This window comes from Xiphophorus maculatus, chromosome 3 (genome assembly GCF_002775205.1).
Source record: "Xiphophorus maculatus strain JP 163 A chromosome 3, X_maculatus-5.0-male, whole genome shotgun sequence".
In the NCBI taxonomy this organism is placed as follows: Eukaryota; Metazoa; Chordata; class Actinopteri; order Cyprinodontiformes; family Poeciliidae; genus Xiphophorus; species Xiphophorus maculatus.
The window spans coordinates 24,113,901-24,120,138 of NC_036445.1; the positions used below are offsets into that span (position 1 = coordinate 24,113,901).

Below are 6,238 nucleotides of genomic sequence, written 5' to 3' on the forward strand. Positions count from 1 at the left end.
AAGACGTAATAAAATATCGGGAAGCCGTGTGACACTTTGCGCATTCGAGTGCTGATTGAGAGTCAACGCAGGGAAAGTTATTTCTGTCTTGCTTTTAATAAAACCAAGCTGAAGCAGCAGAACGGTCGTGGAGGGGGAGAGAATAAAGTTGGAACAGTATGGCGGCGAACGCCGTCTGTGGGCCCTCTGCGTGTTGAGGCTCGCTGCGTTCGTCGTGCTGTTTCGTAAACTAGCGATAGATCCGGAGCAAGAAATCTCAGCATGGTCCTTACAGGAACATCTCAGCGCCTGCACGTCACACAGCTGTCACTGGGTCTGAGCTGTCTCTCAGACCTTCGGTTTCTCCTCGCGGAGTCCGCTCTGAGCGTTTCCTCCTTTGCACAGGATAGACGCGGGATGGAGGACCTTTCACCATGGCAACCGCTGATGCAGTATAGATGCAGGGACTGCCGGCTGTAATAACACGGGATGTGGGGAGAGGCAGGTGAAATGTCACACGGGCTGCTTAAATGAGGGGCCTTTGATGTTGCAGTGCGGCGAACTCTAAATCCCGTTCGGCTCCGCGGTGGAAATCAGGTTATTGTTTCCTGTATTGGTTCGGCGCCGCCGTAGTCTCCCGTTCAGCAGAGTGGAGCCAACAAAAGAGCCTTTCCCTCAACATGGCGTCCAACACCGCCCTACAGCCATCACTTCATTTTTGTGTCAGCCTCTCCTCGGCATTGTTTCCTGTATCGGCTTAGACTGCCCAACTCTTCTAATCCCCCAGTAGTCTGAGTTGGATATCGGCTTCGTGCCGTGTCCTCTCACCTCTTCAAGGATGGGATTTTTCTGTCCCGTCCTTCACACACTGGGCTGCATTTGAGAAAGTACACTTTTTTTTTTTACTCCAAGCAGGTTATAATGGAGTTGTTTTCAATACAGCTTTCCATCTTGTTACCCATTATTTCAATAATTTTTTAAAAATTATCACAGGTGGACTAATTTATCAATAAGAGACCAGAACAGGTAATTGTTTACTGATTAGCTTTGATCAGTGATCGACAGGTCAAGAACCCTAATAATCCTTTATTTTCTCTTCTATTAAAGGCAAAAAAAACAAGAATTTATCAAATAACTGCGTGAACCTTTTTTTTTTGTTTTTAAACAAATGCTTTGGATCATACATAGGGATGATCTATTCAGCTGCAGTTGGATCTCGAACTACTATCTCTTTTCAAACAATCTTTTTTTTTCCTGTTTCATGTGTTTAGAGTTCTTAGAAAAACTAATTATGATCAGTGGAAATTGAACCTCAAAGCAAATCGGAAATTGCTATCAGCCTGGGAAAAGCCTGATTACCGCATCTCCCATTGTTGTTTTTAAATGCACTTATAAATGTGTTCATAAACACTTGTTCATTCATATCAAATTACTAGAGCACAAGGAAGTGCATTATTTGATCATTTCTAGCTGACACAAGGCCAGAAGTCAAGGACCTCGTGACCACACGGTCCAAAACAAACATTTCTTCAATACGGCCTTGTCAGTAGCACTTCCCTGACCCCGCTGTTCTGCTCCTGCTATGTGTGTGTGTGTGTGTGTGTGTGTGTCCCTGTGTGTAAGGGCGTATTTGTTTTGTCTGCCCCTATCTATAGCTTTGAGCTGCCCCTTTCTTTTACAGGGAGAGAAAGAAACCACACCCCTCGGGCCTTAGCCAGTCTCTCTGTGTGTGTGGTGGTTTGCTCTCTTGGGATTTGGGGATTGATGTTGGGAGTTTTTCCTCCACAGCAGAAGCTGCGGGACAACGGGATACATGTGTTTTAGAGTGAAATGTAGCCTGAAAGTTTTATAAAAGTTACGATATGCAGTACATGAATAAAGATGGAACATATACCGAGGGCAACGGTGCATCTACGCGCATCTAGCCCCACACGGCGACGTGTTTATTTGACTTTTATACACCCAACTCGTGAATACAAATGACAATGTTGAAGAATAAACTTGACGCATATCTCCAGGTTTACTTGTTTTGACCAATAAAATATGAATGTGATCAGGTGTTTTGTTTAGAGCATGAACAATGGATCACAGTAAAAATGCCGTTTACAGTATTTTATACAAATATGTGACATGATCTAACTGATTTTAAAAGCGAAAGCAATATTTTGTTCAACTGCTGCAGCAATATTTGCAGTAGTTATTGCTGCAGTTATTGATATTGCTGCAGGTATAATATCTGTAGCACCTATGTATTCGTACTTTAAATTAAATACTTTGAAAAAACATTCACTTAGATGCCAGCTGTTTTTTTTTGTTTTGTTTTTTTTAAATGAATGCTTGTTTTTTAGAATACTACATTTTCTGCCGTTGTGCTTTTTCTACAATATAACTAGCCGACATTAGCCGGTTAATTAGTCGGACTACAGAGACGCCGCTCTGACCTTCCTGACTGCAGTCTGAAAACGGCGGTACCTTAATGAGAGTGATGAGTGCTGCTCCTTTAGTTTCCACGCCATGACCGTCTGTGATTTTTCGTGACCGGAAGAACACTCCGGTCACGGAAAATATCTCTGGTCTCATTAAAAGGGCTGGAAACTGTAGCAACGGTCTGATTCACAATTTATCCGGTTTAAAACTCTTAACTTCTTAAAAGATTTGCCGTACCTGAAGCGTACGGACAAAAACAGGTCCGCTTCAGTCCGTCTGACTTTTTAATTGCGTGATAATGAGTGCGACGTTAGCGTGGCCTGTCTTAAAACCACACATAATATGCCACATGCAATTTAATTTGGCGACGTAGACGACGTGCAGGCTTTACGAATTGTCGGACAAACGTGGGAAATGTTCCCTCAAACTTTTACAACACAAGCGTCCTATTTTTAAAGTCGACATTAATGCAGTTTCAGTTCCAGAAATATTTCCAGGAGATTATGAGAAGGAACTGAAACCTGCACCGACACATGATTGGAGTTGCCAATGGAAACATCTGAACTCAATGCTACATTTTCCAACAAAAACGGGCAGAGAGTGTTTATTTTTCAATAAGATTATTTCTGTCCTGACCAAATTTGCTTGCATGTTTGTTTTAGTAAACAGTTTGCCGTACCAATCTCTATCTCTGCATTTCAGATGCACAGACTCCTCATCGCGCCTGGGCGGAACATGAAACGGTCCCTCCAGCTGGAAGAGCGAGAGCTGTGTGGGCTTCCTGTAGTGGTGCAGCGCTGGGTCATCGGAGAGCCGCAGTGCATGCTTGGGAACAGAGCAGCTATCTGTGTTATTTCAGCAGCAGCATGTTGGATGAAGGGCCCTTCCACGGGCATTATGGATTAATCTTTGGCAGGATCTCAACTGGATCGGCCCAAAAATGGGATGCTTAACCCTCACGTGTAGCAGAACTGCTGTGATAAAGCGGGATAGAGAGGATTGAGCGTGACCCACATTGGGACTGTTCTAAATGTATTACCTGTGCTGGCTGTTTATGAAGGTATGTGCTAAAAGGGTATGCTCTGCAAACCCACAATGTTATTCCAAGGGAGCCATCACTATATATATATATATATATATATATATATATATATATATATATATATATATATATTAAAAAAAAGCAACAACAGATGTTTGCTAATTCTGAGCGATTTGTTTTAGATGCAACAATCAGAGATCAGAATTAGCATTTGTTTTTTTGTTTTTTAGCTCTGATCAAGTCAACACACTGACAATGTTACATTTCCCCTTCAATCATTAAAGCTATATTCCTCCTATGTATGCTTCCTAAACTCAACGATCAAAACGTAAGTACTTTTATAATATATATTTTTTTTATTTCATAAAAATCAGATCAAGGTTAGTTACATGCGCTTTCATGCATGAACTGGGTTTAACATAACCATTGCTTCATTTTCTGTTGGATTCCAGACATCTATCTCTATCAAAGAATCTGCAGTATATTTTTCCCCCTCTTTTATATGTTACAGTCCGAAGTAAAAAAATAAAATCAATCAAAATTGAATCTCAAAATCATCCTGTGATCACTCCTAATAAGATGATCGGCAATATTTCTCACTTTCAGTCGTTAATCTGCAACATTTTGTACTATAGTCGCATTTATTCCACCGCCTTTCATATGTGAACACAGGTTCGCAGCTAAAAGCTCCCACTGTGGACCTCCCTTGTTGGAAATTGTTTGTTACACAGGCCTGAGTGGAGAGCCACTTTCCTGTCGAGCTTCTCATCAGGGAGTCAGTTTTGACAAGTCTGAATAATAATTTTAAAAAAGTCAGGAACCGCATGTACAAGCCTAGGTTCACAGAAAGGCATTTTATGAATCCAGTGTGTTCTCCTGCCTCTCAAGAAACAAGTTCGGCATAAAAGGCGACGCTGTTTGCTTGTGCGGAGCAGTTTGAAGTCTTTTTACAGACATCCCAGATTAGACATCAGAGGGATTTTCCACAGAAGATAAATCTGATTTTAAGTCTGTGCTCTTAATCCAGACTCCATGGTCACGAGACGACGACCCGTGACAGTCTGGTTGTGATTAAACCTTCTGGTAATCAAAGCTCGACTCAGATATTGCAAAGTCACTGTCTGTCTCTCTCTCTCTCTCTTGGAATACAATCATGTTTTTTAATGAATATTTCATGTTACTTGTTTAGATTACATCCAACCGATAAAACAACATCCTGCATGAATCATTAAAAGGAAAAAAAAAAAGCATAAAAACCTAAACCTGCTTCTCTTGGAACATATGCTTCAGCGGGGAAGTTCTTTATTTGAGATTCAAGCATTAGACCCGAGACAGTGATCACAAAACTCTGTTTAGATTGTGCAAGCAGCGTTTCAGCACTACAAAGGCAGCTACGTCTTTTCATGAAGGAGTTTACAAGTACTTCCTGCTTTACAGTGGTGCACTCCAGAGAAGGTGAAGGCTTTAATGTGCAATTGCCATCTAACAAAAACACGATTATGTCAGAAGCTGCGTGTACCATTCTCTCTGTTCAAAAGGGCTTTTGTGATCATATATTTTAATGTACTTTATCAAAGATTCCCCTTTTTTGCGCTTCTGAACCCTGCAACAAATGTTGCACCGTTTGATATTCGGTGTACGTAGTGGGAAGATCCAATTTTTAGGTGCTTTTAGAAGGACAAACAGATCATCACACCTCTGATCACGAGCCCACCGCCTGACAAGTGAACACAAAACCTCTCTGCTGGTTTATGTTTTGGACTGTACTTAAAACTGTACGAATGTGAAATCACCCTGTCCTCCTGACGTGACTCACAGCATAAGGATTTTGTCGCTCTTCTGGTTGTGTAATTGCGGTCCCGTGAAGTCATGTGACCGGCGTGAACCCATTTTCGACTTGAAAACCCCTTGGCTCGGCGTCTGCCAGAGCGACAGCAGTAATTCTCGGTGTGGTTTGAAAAGGGATTCAGGGAAAAGAAAATCAATCATGTTGCTGCCTCATGACACAGGGTGGAGTCACGCTGCTGATGCGCTCGTTGCGTTGCTGTGACGCTCCTGTGAGGGGGCAGCTGAATTAACAGTTTCAGACAGAGTTGGGGTTTCGGCACTCTATTCCACCCACGCACTGTAAATATAGGTTAATGAAGTAGCCTGTAGGCAGACGACAGGAGAGTGCGTTACCTTTGTTTGCTGGTGACATTGCCGCATGCAGCATGAAGGGACCTCGCCGGCTCCGCACCTTTTATTTCAGCAATCAAGGGACCAACACTGACGAGGGGGACCTGAAATGCATGCTGAAATTTTATATGAGAGCCTCCCTCCTAACTGTATCAGCACTGAACCACATAGAAAGTCGTATGAAAATGAATAGCTGTGATCTCCAAATGAAAGGGAGATCACACTATATGCTTAAAGGACCACATCTATGCCCGCTAATAGGTTTCATTGGCTCAATCTGGTTTGTTTTTTTTTCCTGGTGGAGTTCAGAAACAGGCCCGTGTTTAATCTGAGGCCGGAATAGGTTTTGAATGGCTTGATTTGGTTAAATCTGTAGATGTGTTAATTGCCAAAACTTCCCCACTCAAATGCTAAAATACTTCCCAGTGATTTGCTCATCACTTTCACGCAATTCTCCTTAACATGTGGGATTTGATTTGATTCTGCTGAGTTTGTATTTTAGCAGCCATCGGGATGCCAGGCGTCTCAGACGAGCGCAGGTTTGTCGAATTGAACCCTGATGCAGGTAATCCACATTAGAGAGCTGCTCAGACCTGCTGAACTACTTGTCAT

General features: G+C 42.3%; 1 long non-coding RNA gene across 2 annotated transcripts in view; it reads left to right on the forward strand.

Moving 5' to 3' along the window:
• The window catches only part of LOC111608113, a 63,228-nt gene extending 59,684 nt beyond the window's left edge, over positions 1 to 3,544 (forward strand). For both annotated transcript variants that reach the window (XR_002752542.1, XR_002752543.1), the window contains one exon: positions 3,109 to 3,544. This is a non-coding gene — a long non-coding RNA (uncharacterized LOC111608113). The remainder of the gene's footprint in view (positions 1 to 3,108) is intronic.
• The last annotated feature ends 2,694 nt before the right edge of the window (positions 3,545 to 6,238 follow it).